Source organism: Thermobia domestica, chromosome 11, assembly GCF_964235325.1.
Source record: "Thermobia domestica chromosome 11, izTheDome1.hap1.1, whole genome shotgun sequence".
Lineage (NCBI taxonomy): Eukaryota > Metazoa > Arthropoda > Insecta > Zygentoma > Lepismatidae > Thermobia > Thermobia domestica.
This window is the reverse complement of record NC_137464.1, coordinates 117405838-117424791: the sequence shown is the minus strand read 5'-3', so window position 1 is coordinate 117424791 and position 18954 is coordinate 117405838.

Here is an 18954-nt window from a genome sequence, read left to right as displayed (position 1 = left end):
GGGTGAAGACTGCTTATTCCAATGTAAATTGGCGTTCAGCTGTATCTGGAATTATGTTTGTAAATAAAATCATTGTTCATTGCAGAGTTAAACATGGTCCTAGAGCCTATTACATTACAATCAATAGTAATACCTATTGCTTTAGAAGTACAGGATGTCACCTTCATTATTCTACTTCTGTTGGGGTGGGCGGATGGGTGGGCAAGGCCATTCATCGGGTGGGCGGTCGCCCACCCCCGCCCACCCTTAGTGCCGTCCCTGTGACTTGGATGATTGCCTGTACACAACCACCAAAGTTTTTTTTGGTGGTCGAAGGTTTAAAATATCTGTATAAAGAATGGCCCTATAAAGAAATTAATTCGTTCCATTACTGTCTTTTTTTTTCAACATTCTGTGTTCTTGACAAAAATAACATTTTCCAGTAAAGCTAAACAATCATCTGTTTCACAGAAAAAACAATATGTAAAGATTTACTTTCCAGTTTAAAATTTAATCCTTTTCCAGTGTTATATGTGCTAGACGGTGCTTTATTTGTAGCGTAGTAGAGGAATTTACGTAATTAGTGTTTTGTCAGGGCGGGAAAAGTACATCCACCCCTTTAGAAACCTAACAATTCTCAAGCATTATCAGTTAGGCAACATTCCTTCTACAATACTGCAACCATGGGCGGCGATTAGGGGGAAGCAAAGGGGGGCTGTTGCCACCCACTTTTTTGAAATTACCCATTAATGTATATAGTTTAATTTGGAAATATGAAGTTTTGTATGTATTATTGGTTCATAGAATAAAAATGGTACCATAAAATATTTGTCGTTCAATGAGTACGTATTGGTTGTCTTCCCGTGGAATTAAGAAAGCTACAGGAATTGCGTTTGAATTGCCACTAAAAATGGTCCGAAAATTATTTTATTGGAGCGCCACAATTCGAGCGTACTTTCATTTCTTCTTGCAAGGGCTCGATATGTTAATCAGCCGCTCTGAAACTAATTGAGATAACATTTTGCAAGAAAAGGAATCCTTCACAAGTTATTCTTTAATTGCACAAAAATCGACAGTTCCTAAAATGTATTTTCTTCTTTCTAATAATAAGGAATATTTTGATTTGATTTTTTTCAGTTTAACATCCTGTTCAGCAGCGAAGTTATATGAGACGTGGAGTTAATGATCAACGTGGAGTCCAAACCACGTGAGCTCCCCCGAAACCCCGGAATCGAGCCCGGATCTCCCACGTCAAAAGCGTGTACGCCAACCTCTTAGCCACGAAGGAGCTCAGTGAGGAATACTAATTTTGCAGTGTAATGTACGACTTTAGGGGTGTACATATACAGTTTTGTATATACAATTAAATTTAGTGAATTCAGCATAATTCTAGGTTTTAGGATTATTTTGTATAACTGAAATATGGAGTGACTAAGTACTGCTGAGTTTTGATATATTCCAAGAAAGTGAAAACTGTACTTAACACGTTAACTGCCGGCCAAAATTAGCTGGTTGGGCTCCAGGCGCCATTGATGCAGTATTATGAGACTCTCACTGAAATATTCACCGGTTGCTATAATTCTCCTCCCATAAAGTTAGTAAGCAAAAAACTTTTTCACAGGTCATTAGTTCCGGCATACTTTCGTGCGCCGTATTGGTCCGACAGCACGAATAAGTAGCTTTAGTTGTGAGCCAACGGCTGGGAATAGAGTCATAAACTTAATATTACAATGTTGGTCCAATTGGACCAACGTGGCGCAGTAGGAAAGTTCACTGTTGGGCCCATCGGCCCAACACGGCAGCCAACGTGTTTGGCAGAGAACATGTTTTGGGAAACTGCAAAAGTATTTCTTTAAATGTCGTAGCATATGCTTGTAGTATTCACTATCATTCTAAGAGTAATAACACACGTAATAGCATGCGTGGAATTAAAAATGTAAGTTCATTAATTTCCAGTTTCAATATAACTTCTGCAAAACAAGCCTCATTATTCATTACTATGATTATTTGATTAATATTATCCTTTATGTTTATTTGTTTTGCAAATTTGTTATTAAATAGGACCCTAATCTGATCACACAATTTTCCAGACAGATATTCATGAGCAAGGAATCAAATCTCTTCTTACACCTTCGTTGTTTAAGAGTACAAAGAGCTAGTATCTACTTGCGTTGTTCTTGTCAATTTACTTAATAAATATGAAACAAGATATACGGTATTTTAACTGAAAAATACAGTATCCTAATAGTTATGCAACCTTTCGTTAAACAAAGTGTTACAAGCAACTAGGAAAACTAACATTGATCTCAAATCAGATCATGTCTTGCCACCCCCCCCCCACTTTTAACGTCCAACCACCGCCACTGACTGCAACTATAGTTTGCATCTCAAGTAATATGTAACATAATAATAATAATAATAATTATTATTATTATTATTATTATTATTATTATTATTATTATTATTATTATTATTATATTTTAGTATCAGACTTGAAAAGATTTTATATTATTGTGTACGCATTTTCGCCGATCCCAAGATGATCAGCCAAAACATGGCTGAAGTAGCATTCTTATTGGCCACGTACCGATGACGTCACCTACTATTACTACTACTACTACTACTAAGACTGCTTTTGCTATGGATCTGCATAGTACAAGGGCAAACTTATTTTAATGAAAGAAGTTTAATGAAAATTTTAAAAAATTATCCTTAAATCACTTTCTGAATATTATTTTTAATATTATTTTAACAAAAGAAGTGTTATAAAAATTTTTAAAAAATAATAAATAAATTCTTAGGCAGGAGACAGGGTTTGAACCAACGACAAAAATGAACTGTGTTCCTAGGATGCTACGCTATCTCACTCGGCCACGATATCCGACAGCAGGGGGTGTTTACTTTGTGGTATATGTTGTATCTGTATGTCGTATCTGTATCGGCCAATCAGATCAACGGATATTTGAAGCTCTTGGGATCCATGAAAATGCAGTATGTACCACAATGTGTAATCAAACAAAATATTTAATTGAATTGGAAAATATGTATAAAATAGGCATTGTATGAGGTGGAAGTATAGCATAAAAACAATAGTGCATAAATCATGAACAAACTTGTGATAGGTTGTCACTAAAATACGAATGCTATCTAACCAGTCATGGCAGGAGCCCAGCAGAGGGTGCAGCAAGGAGGTGCGTCCGTAGGGAGTAGACGCGTCAGCGACAATGGATATACGTATAAACAAGGATAATGGAAAAAATCACTTTACTGTACCGGTATATGGCATAAAATTCATGCCTTGTGTGCTGTTCACTTGTATGATTATTTTTTACACTACGTTGTTATAATACTTTACTTTATCATGTCTTTCTTATGAAGTACTATGTGTATTATTTTCAGTTTAATACCTGTAACCAAAGTAGTTGATAATTGCTACCAAATATTTTGGTAAATCAAGTTTGGTATAGGACATTTGATTGAATTCACTAAATGCAGGTTTAGTATTTACAACAAAATTATTTAGTTCCAAGAACCAAACCTGTATCATTTTAACAAAATATTTTAATATTCCCAACCAAATTCTACCTACTTGGTCATGAGTACCAAATGCATATTTGGTACTAGTAGGCCTAACCAAATACTATTTGTTGCAACCAAGTGGAACGGTAAAATCATTGATTCCAGTTAATCTAGGACAACATACACTATAATTCAAATTAGTACACTGAAGTTCAGGTATGTTTCCGTTACTTTCTTATTAAATTCGTTTCTATAAATTTACATTGTTAGGCAATGTGTGTCATTTAGCTACTTTGTGAAGGCACCTGTTGTTAACATTGGTTTGATTGTACTTTGCCAATCATTCATCAATATAGTTCCAAGTTGTTGGAGCCTACTTCCTCTGTCAGAAGAGAGAATTGCTAGTAGCGCTGTTATGGAGATGATGATTTAACTGTTACAGTAGTACATTGACTGCTATCTTGTTGCTGAACCATTTGTCAACAATTCGAAAATATAGAAGCGTTGTAGGTCTAAATGCACTTAATTATGTAAGGAAATAGAAGCTTCCTACCACATACCTAATGTTACTTAATTTGCATTTATAATGATAATGCAATGGTAGACAAAATGATCTCCCATATACACACACATACACAAGCCCACACACTACTACACGTTGAAAAGTTTGTTTCTTCTCAAATACTGCTTTAAACTTAATCTTCCTTTAAACTATATAAATAGTATATTGCAAATCTCACAATCTAAAGCAGGAGCCTCTCATATTGTTCCCATGAAATACTAATTCAATTAGAAAATAAAATTATAATTGCTTTGTGGCTTATATGTTGAAGACAATATTATAATCTGTTTCACGTAACCTGATAGGAAAAAGAAGTCCCCCCCCCCACGCTCAAGTACAGGTAAATGTTGGTGTTCCACCATCAGCCCCCCGCGCACGGAAATATAGAGCATATCTAAATATGTCTAAATAATAAATTACAACTTTCATAATAACAGCAAGTATTTTAAAACAGTTAATTACATTTGACTGTGTTAGTGAGGTAAGTAACACGTGTTATCATAATGGGAAGTTTATTGAACAATTGTATTGTTTATATTTCTTCCTTTGGCAGTAGGGGTTGTCTTATAATGTTGGAATGGCAAGTGATGGCAGGGTTGGTAATTAAATGGGTATTTACTTATTAATACAATAATTTCATAATATAAAATCGAAAACCGAAGATGAAGTTTTACGTACAACATTTATTCCGGCTAGGCCAAAAGAGACGGTAATCATGAGAAATGAAAGAAATGGTGGAATGAAGAAAGTTGAAGGAAACGGAAGATCCCCGAGGAAACCAACGCACGCGGTGTTTGTCAGCTACAAAGTTCACTTGGCGCGAATTAAGATCGAACCGGGGACCCCATGCACCACAGATGAAATCTCTACCACTGAGCCACCGTGGCCTAGACGTGCAGGAAAGTCTCATGTTGGAATAAGAGTTGATTATTGTATAAGAAAGAAAGAGTAACGATAAATACGAGTTCGTTCACCTACACAAAAATAACGAACGCTTTGACTTAAATAGCTCAAAGGTTCATCGTAGCAGAAACAAGCATTTCCGTTAGATTTTAACCTGCGAAAAATCAATGTACCATGTTTGTTATCAACCATCCTTCAAAGATCCTGCTTTACATTGTCCGGAAGCCTTCTCTTTCGCTCAGCTAATAGTCTCGTTCTCCTAGGTTTTTGAACAGGACTTAATGAATTGGTGCGTATTTCCCATACAAGACGCACCACATACAAGTATTTCCCAACGTGTCATTCTTATCTTATACGCATTAACTTCACTATTTATATAATACTCGGTGACCTGTAGTTGTTGTGAAATAAAACCTTGTATAGCGTTTTAAATCATCTGCTCTCTGCTCTTAATTCAATGTATGCCTCTTTTGCTCCAAATATTTTTATCAACATTTTATTTTCGAAATCCCACAGTTTCCATTCTTGTTTTCACAATAGGGATTAACTTCCACATTCATACAAAATTGGGCAGATTGAGCTCTTATTGATTTTAATGTTTTCGATATTTGTTAAGACAATAAAATGTTTACAGTAGGGTAAACTTTAGAACATAAATAATATGCAATACTTTTCTACAAGACAAAACTTAAAAAAAGTAATTGTTTGTTACTCAGGGTTGATAGCTAAAAGGAACAGGAGTGCTTTCTCAGCATGAGGCGCGAGAGAATTGACGTACGAATTTAGTTTACACGATTCTGTTTATTAGAAAAGCTTCCCTCCCTATGAAGGTTAACGACTTGCTTTCCCTTCTGCAGTGGTAAGTGGTGGGAGGTAGGGGAGTTTCCTATCAGGTTGCCTGGAACAGACTTTAGTAAATAAAAATTACAATGTATGTTTTCAAATAGCAAGTTTACCATACAGTATATTATTTTATTTTATTTTTAAGGTGAAGGAGCGATTAGTTTCAAATGCGGAGGCGCTTTGATTTCTGACCGATTTGTTCTGACAGCAGCACATTGTGTTCACCCTGGAAACATGAAGAAACTAGGAACAAAATTGTAAGTATGCTCTCGCTCGAAAAAAAAAAGAAAAGAAAGAAAGAAAGAAAGAAAGAAAGAAAAAAGAAAAAGAAAAAAGAAACAAAGATTGTAAAATAAATTAAAACTATTTAATTGAATCAAATATTTCTGCCATAATATTTCGTTCAGAATTAAATTTCAGGAAAAATACTGTTCTCAACAAACAGTTAAGCAGCACAATATATTTAACATAAGATTAAAATTAAGGTATTTACTGTAATATGTAGTGCATCTTTAATTACTGAGCTAACATACATCTCAACCTCAAGCCCCCTTCCCTCCATGAAGTGCACCGTCAACGTCAGGGAAAGGGTGGAGCTAAGTCTGAAGTCCGGTATCTTGTAATTAAAGTTAAAGATGCTGAAGATGCCAATGCTGAAGCTAACCGTTCGAGTGCTATTAACCCTTTGACTACCATTTTTTTTTAAATGTGAATATTCTTTTATAAGTACATGTAAGACTCCTTTAATGTGGGATATTCCTGACATCTGTACACAGTTTTGGAAACTAAACACAGTCTCCTGGACACATCTGAACTTATAGAAGAACAACGTATCTATTTAAAAAAAAATCTAAAAAATCGCAACTTTGTGTGAATTATTCCCATGGAACACATGTGTCCCGTTGGTAGTAAAAGGGTCAAGATCTTGTAAAATTTTCTTATCAATAAAGTAATTACTTATAACGCTGGACAGATTAAAATTATCAAGAAATTACGGAATGGTACTTCATAGGTGGAAACGGTCGACGGGAAGCAAACAGCAAAAATTACTAAAATGGACTATCATTGGACTAGTAAAAGTGTCGGTAGAATCCCATGGTTTACTTAAAGTTCCTCGCGGTGTAATATCATTTTGAGACCTCTTAAACTCCACCGAGGAGGATATTAAATTGGAGGTGGCTGACCAACATGTTGTAGAGGTGGCTGGCATCAAAAGTAAGTAGTCAGGTGAACTCGTTGCGATTCAGTCTCTGATTCATACTTTCAGTTTGCGCATACTTCCGGACTACGTGAAGGCTGGTTAGGTGCGTATATTACCAGTTCACTGCGCTGTTTCAAATGTCAACTCTTCGGTCACACCAGCATGTTGTGTAATGCGAGTGCTACTCTTTGAACGAATTGTGGTCAGGGTAGTCATGGTCCGGAACGTAGAAACGCATTCCTGAGCTAATGGTTGTTGAGAAGATTTCTGCTGCCGATGTTAAGCGTCGTTTTAAAAAAAAGCACACCTACCTCACTTTCTGTGCCCTTTGCTACTGTTAAAACTACTTCTTGTAAATCTTGTGACAACCCAGATGTTCGGCCAGGGCCGGCCTTACGTGGTGCGGGGCCCGATTGGGGACATTTTGCGGGGCTCCAGGTTTACAACTAACTTGCACCAAGTTCTGTAGAACAAACATATAGGCCCTATACAGGGTCTTCCAGAGCGACCAAGACACTACCTTTATCTCGAGAACAGTACATGCAATCAAGCTGAAATAAAAAAAAAAAAAATACATCACAAATGTGGTCCAAAGAATCCGTAGAAGTTATTTACAAAATCCCGAAAGCCCCCCTTCGTGGTGTAATGGGGGGCACATGCCCCTTTCTTGCGATTTTCAAATGGAAGCGATATATTTCGAGTGCACATTCGAAAAGGTGAGGAAAAAATAAGATTGTCCTACGAAACATTTGTCCGTACTATCCACCGTTTTCCGTGTACCATTTTTTTTTTTTTTTTTTTTTTTTTTTAATGAAGGTGTGCGAAATAGAGTATACGGAGTTTACAATTAAGATAATGTAAGTAACGTCACAGTTTCGGGAAATGCAAGACACACGCTTTCCAAGGATATACCACATGCTGACTCAGGGTCTAAAAAAGAAGGAACTGAGTGACCCAAGAAACGGGGTTCAAAGTAAGGTCAGAACTCGAAAATTTCAAATGGCAAGAGGTGTCGAGTAATACCTCGTTGCAAAGGTCTCTGCAAATGTTAAAAGAATTCGAACACGATTTTGGAATCCACTAACCACTTTCAACATGGCGACCATAACACTATCAAAACCCTGAATTTCTGGTTCGTCATGAAGAAATAAAACGTACTAGTGAAGTTGCCCACTTGACCAAAAAAAGGGCGGGCACGTAATAGTACCACAAAGAAGAAAGTTCCATTTGACTGCCCGTAAGCTTTTCACACAGCCTGGTTCAACGCAAGTTATGTCGCACAGGTGGAGGTGTGCCTAGCTCTTCTGCCAGTTCTAGTGTGCTTCCACTGATAACATGAACACGCCACTCCAATCTTGATCTCATTCCCCGTTGTCTGTTGCAAGACTTGCGTCGTCCAAGGGATTTTGTGAAAAGTCTGGATTTTTTAACGTACATTCCTCGTGATCGTGTGCATTTCTGTCAATTACTTCGCATTGTCAAATCGTGGCATGTAAGTTGAAATGCCTTTCAAAAACGAAGTAGCATTTGATATGCTCATGGTATTGGGTGAGTGCCAACGAAATAGTTCCGCTGCTGCTCGTGTGTATGCTGCTAGGAATCCCGATCGGGAACGTCGTTCAAGACATGTGTTTCGCAACCTTGCCGAACGTCTACGCAGAAGTGGAAATGTTCAGCCTTCTAGCAGTCACAGGAATGAACTGTTTGCACACATTCAAAGGTGATGCCAGTATGTGACTCATGCAGCATGACTGAGTATGGTGTAGTTGAAATGACAATTACCTCATAGAAAGAAGTCGCTCGATTATATCCTCCAACCATTTGAGGTATGTGAAAATGAATGAATGCTTCCTGGCCCATTTTCTCTTTTTCGTTGCATTTCTGAAATATGCCCTTGTACTTAATGTGTGTCTCTGTAGTGTCCTTGTACTTAATGTATGAGTATGTGTAGGGGCAATTGAACGCATATCACATGTTCCGTGCACATGGATACTTCTTACTGTTGCACTAGCTACAAATTTGATTCTATTTGATGTACAAGTGGTAATAAAACACATAACAAACGCAGATCATGCTGTATTCTCACTCCATGTTGGAGTGTGAATACAACATGATCTGGATTTGTTGTGTGTTCTATTACCACTTGTACATGATATAGAATCATTTCTGTAGGTAGTGCAACAGGAAGAAGTATCCTTGTGCACGGGAGATAAGAAGTAGCTGTTCATAACTATTACCGTTGGTTGAATCTCTTGACTGCCATGATGTCAACGTTTGTACATTAAAAAAAAGGTTCTCGGCTTGCAGAAGTAATAGGGCTATATTGTTGTGTGTTGTGACAAAAGATGCACGCATTTGTTCTACTAAATCTATAGTGTTTTAGAAAAATATTGAGTGTGCCGTACCAGCATGTATAATTTTCTGGGACAGTACAATTGTAAAACCCGGGTGATGCTAGGGTTACAACGAGTGGCAGACATGATATCTGTAGAAAAATTCATAGTTTGATCTGCCAATTAGCAGCTTCCAATGGCCCCAGTAAACCTGAAGTCTAGCCTTTAGGAAAGCATAAAAATTTCAAAATATAAAAAGATTGCATATATAAAGATTATTTGACGACACATTTCTATAACTGTTCTATGTATATACAGGAACCAGTTTGAAAACACTATAACTATGTACACAAACACAATACAAAATCACAGTTCAGTTTTATGAGTCACGCACTATTTACGGGGCACTGCCATTCAAAGGCGCTTCATTCAAACGCAATAATGTAAGGGACAAAAATCACCACTTTTTTCATTACATACACATCAACTTGGATAACAGTTAATTCAGAAATATATTCTCAGCACACTGATGTAAAATTATACGCTCTTACTTGAGTGAAAACCATTACCAAATGTGATTGAATCAGGGAGCCTCAAGCGTTGATTTTGAAAAATTGTCCGAAAAGACTGATTCCAAAGAATAAGTTACCCGTTTTCAATTATTCCCAGAGAAATCACATACCACATGATGGTCTGGTTTCGAAAAAATTGATTTGTGAAATATAAACAAAATCGTTAGAGCCCTTTTTGAAAAATCACATTTAAAAAAATGTTTACCCTCAAGTAAACTACTGTTATTTTTAGGGATAGGGAGAAAATTCGAAAATCTCCTGGATAATTTTATTTTAAAAAAGTTTAAAATTTGTTTGATATAAGTTGAATGGTATGGCCTCTAGGCGAGTGTACTTCAGGACGAACAGACGAATAATAGTTGACGAAAAATAAGTTTTCTTCACCTATGGGCCATTAATTGTGTAAATCTATAGAAATCTCGAATTCGAGTTTTTTGACGACGATTGAAAGTAATATATATATACTAGCCTTTGGCCAGCTGGGGGCTTCGCCCCCAGACCCCCGTATTTGGTCGGCCTACGGCCTCGCATGTCATATGTTCGTGCATTTATTCTTAATGTTTCCTTAAATCGGCCCAACATCCCCAGATCGCATATTTATCATCCTTTGCTCCTTAATAACTCACAGTTTATTTTTTTATAGCAACCTTTGTTTTGTCAACCACAATTTATCGACTTATTATATAATGAATGATGATGTTGGATTCTCATTTTCAGAGGTTTTTTTTTTTCTTATATATAATTTTCAAAAAAGAAATCTCGGATTTTTGTTCGACCATAACTCGTGCATATTTGTAAGACAAAGGTCGATTATTTTTCTTGTAACTTTGTAGTATTTCCACACCACCCCTATGGTATCCTGCTACACGCATACTCCTTTGAATGAAAACTTTTGCTTCGTCATGTCTTTCGTATACTAAAAAACTGGAACGTAAGTGGTATTTGTGTCTGGGAAGGTTCGTATCATAGTGTGAAAATGAAGTTCAATATGATTTGTATTTGGACAGGCACCAAGCATTCTCCATAAAGAAGCTTAAAGAGATTTCTTTTTGCGTGGACTCTTATGTTACCATCAAGTATAAGTGAAAAGGAATTTTTGCAGCAGACATGTATCATACTCCGAAATGAAAGTCCAATGGTGTTGTTCCCTGGGTAATTCCATAGCTATCACTCACTAAAAGGAACTATCGTAGACGTTGTGGGTATACAACATTCTTTACAAAAGCGGTTCCTTCAATTATTCTTTCAGACTGAACCAGTAATACAACTGAATACCTTGATCGGACACGTCCAAGTGCGACGTACAGTTGGCCGTGAGCGAATACGTCACTCAGAAGACGTCCCATATAAATAACATTGGAAAGATTTCAGTTCCCCATGAAACCACTGTACGGTTAGAAATTTTCATTTCTGATGATTCACTTAGGTAAAGCTAACGAAAACGTACAAGCATACCGAATTTGAAGTTTTTATTCCAATTCTAAGTACCTAAAACGTGAGATTATACGTCCAGAAAAAGTCTCATTTAAATAACATGAGGAAATTCTTCATCCCCTCATTAGACCCCCTAATAATTAAAAATATTCACTTTTGGCAATTTTCCTGTGGGTTTGTCCCGAAAAGCTATAATCATGTCAAATTTAATCATTGTAGCCCTGCAGGAAGTGCTCAATAATTTGAGGGTGTAAAAGGTGTCCCATATAAATAACATGGGAAAGATTTTTCAGTTCCCTATAAAACCACTCTAAAGTTGGATTTTTTTTTACTTTTGGCAATTTTTCTGTCGGTTAGTCCTGGAAGGCTACAATCATGCCAAATTTCATCATTCTAATCTTGCCGGAAGTGCCTAAACATTTTGGGGTATAGAAGACGTCCCATATAAATAACATTGGAAAGATATTTCAGTTCCCCATGAAACCACTGTACGGTTAGAAATTTTCATTTCTGATGATTCACTTAGGTAAAGCTAACGAAAACGTACAAGCATATCGAATTTGAAGTTTTTATTCCAATTCTAAGTACCTAAAACATGAGATTATACGTCCAGAAAAAGTCTCATTTAAATAACATGGGGAAATTCTTCATCCCCTCTTTAGACCCCCTAAAAATTAAAAATATTCACTTTTGGCAATTTTCCTGTGGGTTTGTCCCGAAAAGCTATAATCATGTCAAATTTAATCATTGTAGCCCTGCAGGAAGTGCTCAATAATTTGAGGGTGTAAAAGGTGTCCCATATAAATAACATGGGAAAGATTTTTCAGTTCCCTATAAAACCACTCTAAAGTTGGATTTTTTTACTTTTGGCAATTTTTCTGTCGGGTAGTCCTGGAAGGCTACAATCATGCCAAATTTCATCATTCTAATCTTGCCGGAAGTGCCTAAACATTTTGAGGTATAGAAGACGTCCCAAATAAATAACATTGGAAAGATATTTCAGTTCCCCATGAAACCACTGTACGATTAGAAATTTTCATTTCTGATGATTCACTTAGGTAAAGCTAACGAAAACGTACAAGCATACCGAATTTGAAGTTTTTATTCCAATTCTAAGTACCTAAAACATGAGATTATACGTCCAGAAAAAGTCTCATTTAAATAACATGGGGAAATTCTTCATCCCCTCTTTAGACCCCCTAAAAATTAAAAATATTCACTTTTGACAATTTTCCTGTGGGTTTGTCCCGAAAAGCTATAATCATGTCAAATTTAATCATTGTAGCCCTGCAGGAAGTGCTCAATAATTTGAGGATGTAAAAGGTGTCCCATATAAATAACATGGGAAAGATTTTTCAGTTCCCTATAAAACCACTGTAAGGTCGGAATTTTTACTTGTACTGATTTACTTAGGTAGTGCTAACGAAAATGTGTAAGCATACCGAATTTCAAGTTTCTATTCCAATTTTAAGTATCTAAAACATGAGATTATAAGTCCAAAAAAAGGTCCATTTAAATAACATGGTGAAATTTTTCATCCCCTCTTTAGACCCCCTAAAAATTAAAAATATTCACTTTTGACAATTTTCCTGTGGGTTAGTTCCGAAAAGCTACAATCATGCCAAATTTAATCATTGTAGCCCTACAGGAAGTGCTCAATAATTTATGTCAGCTCATGTAGTTTTATATATAGTTAGGATATAGTGTGATTGCGATCTGACACCGAATGGCTCTTTTTTCAAGATTGTTGTTATATACACTAAATGTTAGCTATTATTTAATTATTCGAGAAATTTTCATTATGAATTACTAATTATTAATTACGTTTCTTTATTTGCTACAGTTTTGGTGTTCGTCTTGGTGAACACGATATTAGAAAGAAACAGGATTGTGCAGTTTTCTCCTATCATTGTGCGCCTTCTCCTCAGGACTTTTCTGCAAAGGTAATTCCTCACCCATATTACAGGTCGTATTACACAGCATTCTATGATATTGCTCTCCTGGAGTTAGAGCGACCAGCTACGATTTCAGGTACTAACATTTTTCCCATCTTAATCTTATACTTGCCTTAAGCATTTCTTAATTGACTATATGAAGATCACTTATTTATATTCTACATAGTCTACTTTGACAAATATATATCCACAGGTTTAGATGGAGTGGTCTATTGTCACTTCATCTACATTCAATATGGATCTTCTAGCCACTAAAATAATATACATTTTGTGAGAGAAGATTAAGACGTGAGTCAATTTATACTAGCAGGATTGTTTCATAGTAATAAAAAAGACTGCTGCAGTTACAGTTAGAATATATACAGAGGTTGTTCTTTCATATAGAAATGTAGTTCTCAACTTGATTAAAATATATTATTTGGTCGGAAAAAAAATTAATGTTGGTAGAAAAAATTATTTTAATGTTAATCATTTAATTCACACATTTTCACTATGCGGATGTTGTTTATAAGGAGCAATATGCAGTTTTACATAGAATTTACCATATGGACCTACTTGGATATTAAGTGACATAAGTCCAAAAGAATGAAACAAATGAAATAATGTCTTTACTCACTTCCATAGAAGGATACTTAAAAAAAAAGGTTTTGTAAACAGTAAATTATAAGATCATAATCTGCATAGTTATTATTTGGGTTACCAATATAATAGAAATATGAAATGTCCATTAAATGATGAAGTTCAAATTTCTCTCTTGCTGAATTTCAATTTTGGGCTGCTTGGCATCCAAGTGGCAAAATTATATGAGTTGTCAAAACATATTAGTAAAATAAATTTAGATGTTAGTGAAGTTCATCACCAGCTAAAGTGGCACGAATATCAGTATAAAAATATGTCATTTGTGACTTTTGAAATTTCTGCGGTCCACAAATGGCATTCTCAACAATACTTGTGAAGATCTATGCGTGATACAGGAAAATATAATTCTTGTCAGGTAATGATGTGTGACCGTTCAGAAACATTCGAACAGGCATGTATGGAATTTCAATATAAATCGTACCTTAGAATTTCTGCGAGCACTTATCTATTAATGTTTGCCTTGGAAATATTCTGATCTCTAAGAATACCGATATTCAATTTCCAGTATAAAGTACCGTGGCACATATACCAAAGGAAAAATAGAGTAGGTGTAAAATTTCTAAATTTCAGACTGTAAATTTAAAATTAACAATTGATGAGGTGAGATTAAGAAGGGAAAGATTCCACTTTTTTGTCAAAATGAGTTGAAATAGCCATTTTGTTCCTTTATTTAAGACGCATATTTTGGCATGAAAAACGTAAAGATTTCTTTCATCATTATGACGTAGGAGCACGTGAAAAATTTGACTGAGGTTAAGAAAGGAAACATTCCAGGAATCTTTCCCTTCTTATTCTCAGCCTTGGAGCTAAATAAGAACATACTGGAGTGCCTAGGTATGTGAAGTTCCTATTGTTTTGCTATGGAACGGAATTTGTTCAAATTGAGGCCGGTTTTCGGTTATTTCCTTGGAAAGGTCCGTGTTGTCACTGTTAGATGCTTCACATATGCAGTTCTTTAGTTCATATTATATCTCACTCCATTAGTACGAGTGTTGTAATTGCTTTTTATAGAAAATATGATCGGTTAATATTGCCGAGTTAAGGTCCGTTGCGCGGACATGTGGTAGTGTCAATTTACCCTACTCGGTAGGCACTCCAGTATGTTCATGAGAGGAAAACACGATAACCATAAGAAATTTCCCAATGATGCTTTAATGGTGCTAAAGGAACACATCGAGTCTTGCCCCAAAAAAACCTCCCACTATTCTTCAAATCCTGTTACATATTTAGAGGCTGGACTGACATGCAAAAAGATGCATAAAATGCTTCTGGAAAAACATCCAGAACTAAAAGACATAATAAAATATGAGTACTTTTTAACTTATTACAAGGAAAATTATGGGCACCGATTCGGTAGGCCGCAAGTTGACGTGTATTCAACGTGTGAGGACCTAAATACAAAAATATCATCACCGACATTGAATGACAACGCTAAACGGATCGCTTTAGCTGAATTGATGGTTCATAAAAGAAGAGCAAGTTTTACAAGAAAATGGAAGAAGTAACTGAACTATGCTCTAATAGAAATGACGTATATGGAATCTGCTTTGATTTCATGCAAAATCTTCCTTTGCCGTGCATACCTGTTTAAGAAATGTTCTATTTAAGGAAGTTATGGCATTACATGTTTTGTGTTCATAGTATAGGAAATGAAGAAGCTACCATGTACACCTATCATGAAGGAGTTGCAAAGAAAGGAGCAAACTAGGTGTGTTCTTTATTGTATGACTATATAAACAACAGTGTTAATCCTCAAGTAAAAACTCTATACGTATTCAGTGACTCATGCCCCAGGCAAAACCGTAATCACACTTTGGTGAGATTGTTCCTATTTCTTACTATTATTACGCGATTTAATGAAGTACATGTATTTTTCCCCATTAAAGAACACAGTTTTCTCCCCTGCGACCGGAACTTTGGTGTTATTAAGAGAGCCATGAAACGCCACGATAGGATTTATTCCCCTGATCAATACAACGATATGATTAGCACTGCAAAAACGAAGCAGCCTTTGTTTCAGGTGAAATCCGTTTCAAACGAACAAATTCTGAACTTCAAAGGATGGTGGCCGACATTTTTCAAAAAGACTTGTGCTAGTGTTCGAACCAAACAGCCTTTTAAAATCAGTACCTACAAACATTTAACTTTCACAGCAGCAAAAAGGGGATATGTTACAGCTCACACTTTTATAGACGGGCTACAAAGTGAAGTTTTTAAACTGTACAAAGGTGGTGAAGCAGACCCTCCTGTTGAAAAGGCATATAATGGAATCGTTCCCATAAAAAGGAAGAAACTCGAGGATGTTGCCCAAGTGGTTTACTATGTGCCGGAACAAGCCAGAGTGTTTTACAATAAACGTTTAGTGGCCTACTCATGAGCATGAGAGTGAGGACAGTGAGTAGTAATAAAAACAGTGTACAAAGGCACAAACCAATATCTCATGTATTTTATTTTTATAACATGTGTGAATAATGTTTAATTTTCATTATTTTTGTTGGTTTAACAATAAGTAAGGAACAGTTTTAAGCTCATAAATACGCTTTTCTTTACTTTTTTCGACATCTTAGTCTCTTGAGATTAAAAAGGGAAAGATTCCACCATTTTTAAACTCATATAATAAGTGTAATAAGAATGTAATGGTAAAATACTTTTGTGTATATGTTAGTTAAGGTTATAAGGAGCAACTTTCCAATAGTACGTTTCTTACTGTGACTATTTATTTGGTTACTATGAAGTTTTTTTCAGTTTCCCAAAAGTTTGGTTATGTGGAATCTTTCCCTTCTTAATCTCACCCGTTCAATTATGAGTGAAAATTAGGTATCTTCGTACATGTCTATTTTGTTATGTGCATTTTTACTCCAAATATAATAACAGTCGAGAAAATTTAGTTTCAATTACAATAGAAACTACAATAGGGAAGTACAATCCTGACCTACATCAGTGAGTTTGAGTCCTGCGGAGTGAGCCCACGTTAGCAAATTTCCGGAAGAAATAGAACAGATATAACTAACAAATGTTGCACTTTCAGAACAGATATTGATAACAGTATTAAAATTCTTAGAAAAACATTTTTGTCATTGAACAACTAATAGCTCTATAAACAATAAGTTGAAACTAGAAAATGTACTTCGTTCATCGATTTGCAATTATTCTTATCTACTGAAAGACTTATTTTCTTTGATTTTATACTTTTTTAATGATTTTTTTTCTTCAGATTGCACGAACGAAACGTTTTCTCTTATTATAATGGAAAATTTAAGGTGGAACGTAACGCTCTTTATCCACTAAAATTGAGATATTTAGTATATTCCAAATTTTCTTTAGAGAAAAGATAAAAAGCCGCGGAAAATCTTCGTTTTTCTGTTTTCAAAAATACCTGTTTTTTGTCGTTCCCATACATCTCAACTTAAAATAGAATAGCTGCTATATTAATGTGAGTATTAAAACAAGACAAAGGGGAAAGTTACAATACAGCCACAGTTTCTTCCTGCAATTATAATAATTGCTCAAGTTACACATCATCAGTCTTCAAATATTTTTCAGCACAATAATGTATATTGTTGCTGACATGTTTCAGAATGGAGACCGCAGTTCTAATAGTAACTGTTGATTGTTACCGGACATATGTTCTTGACGTCCGCCGCAGGTACAAATGAGGGGAGTTAAATCCGACGACTACGAAAATAGTCAACCAGTCTCGTTTGTTTTATCCAACGTCAAGGTACATAGTTATTCAGGTAGACGGGACATTATCTGTTGGACCAGTGGCGGCGTAAGGGCGGGGTGAGCGGTGCCTCCGCCCCGGGCCCCACTTTGTTGGGGGCCCCCGACGGTAGGTAAAAAAAATAACTACTAATTAACCTTGTTAGCATAAGCCGTACAAGGGCCATCAAGGTTTATAATCCACACCTTCCCTAAATGTAAACACAATTAATTGTCAATCAATATTACACCAAATAACGGATGAAACAACAGAAATATCTGTCTAGTAAAGCTAATCAGTGCTGGATTTCCGTATAAGCTAAACAAACTACCGGGCTCACTCTCTTGGGGACTCGAAAGAAATTTAAAGAAAAAAACTGAATGTAGATTAAAAATAAATAAAATAAAAGTTTCATTATCTTGGAGGCTCCCAAAGAAGTTTAAGGGAAAAAGCTCTGAATATGGGTGAAAAATAAAGTAAATGTTTCATACTCTTTGGGGCCTCCAAAGAATTTTAAAGGAAAAGTCTGAATGCAGGCGAAAAAATAAAACAGACGTTTCACTTTCTTTGGGCCCCCAAGAAAATTAAAAAGAAAGTTGAATGTAGGTGAAAAATAAATAAAATGAAGCTTTACTCTCTTGGGACCCCAAAGAAATTTAAAGGAAAAAATGTATGTGGATTAAAATATGAATAAAATAAAAGTTTCACTCTGTTGAATAACCTGAGAGAAATTTAAAGGAAAAGCTGAAGCATTTATTGATTCATCTCTGTCGAATGAAAGACTGTTGAGAGTATTTCTGCTTAAATACTGAAGAAACTTCAATGTGATATGCTTGGTATTAAGATTCCAAAGGCCAGTCTTGTGATAATCATGCTACAATGGCCGGGCAATATTCTACAGTTCAAACTTTGATACGGAATATAAGTCCTTTGGCCATTTTCGTTCCTTGTAACAATAATTCATTGAACCTTGTGGCTTAAAACTTACATTCTGGCGGTGACTTTGTTGAGAGCAATGGAACATTTGTTGGTATTCTTCTCGAGATCTACTCACCGATGGAATGTGCTGCAAAATCACGTAAAAATTGGTCTGAAACGTGAAAATGACACTAGATTTGTGTTGCCACACTTGGTACAATTATACCAGATTCAGCCCTTTTTGTCATTCATCGGCCCGTTGGTAGCACGCTGGCATTTTCAGCCCCTTTTGTGAAAAAGTTGGTACAATTCTCCCCAATTCAGCACCATTTAACAAATATTGTCACATTTTCAAAAGTTCACGTTACTCATACTGTGTTGGACTCGTAAGAA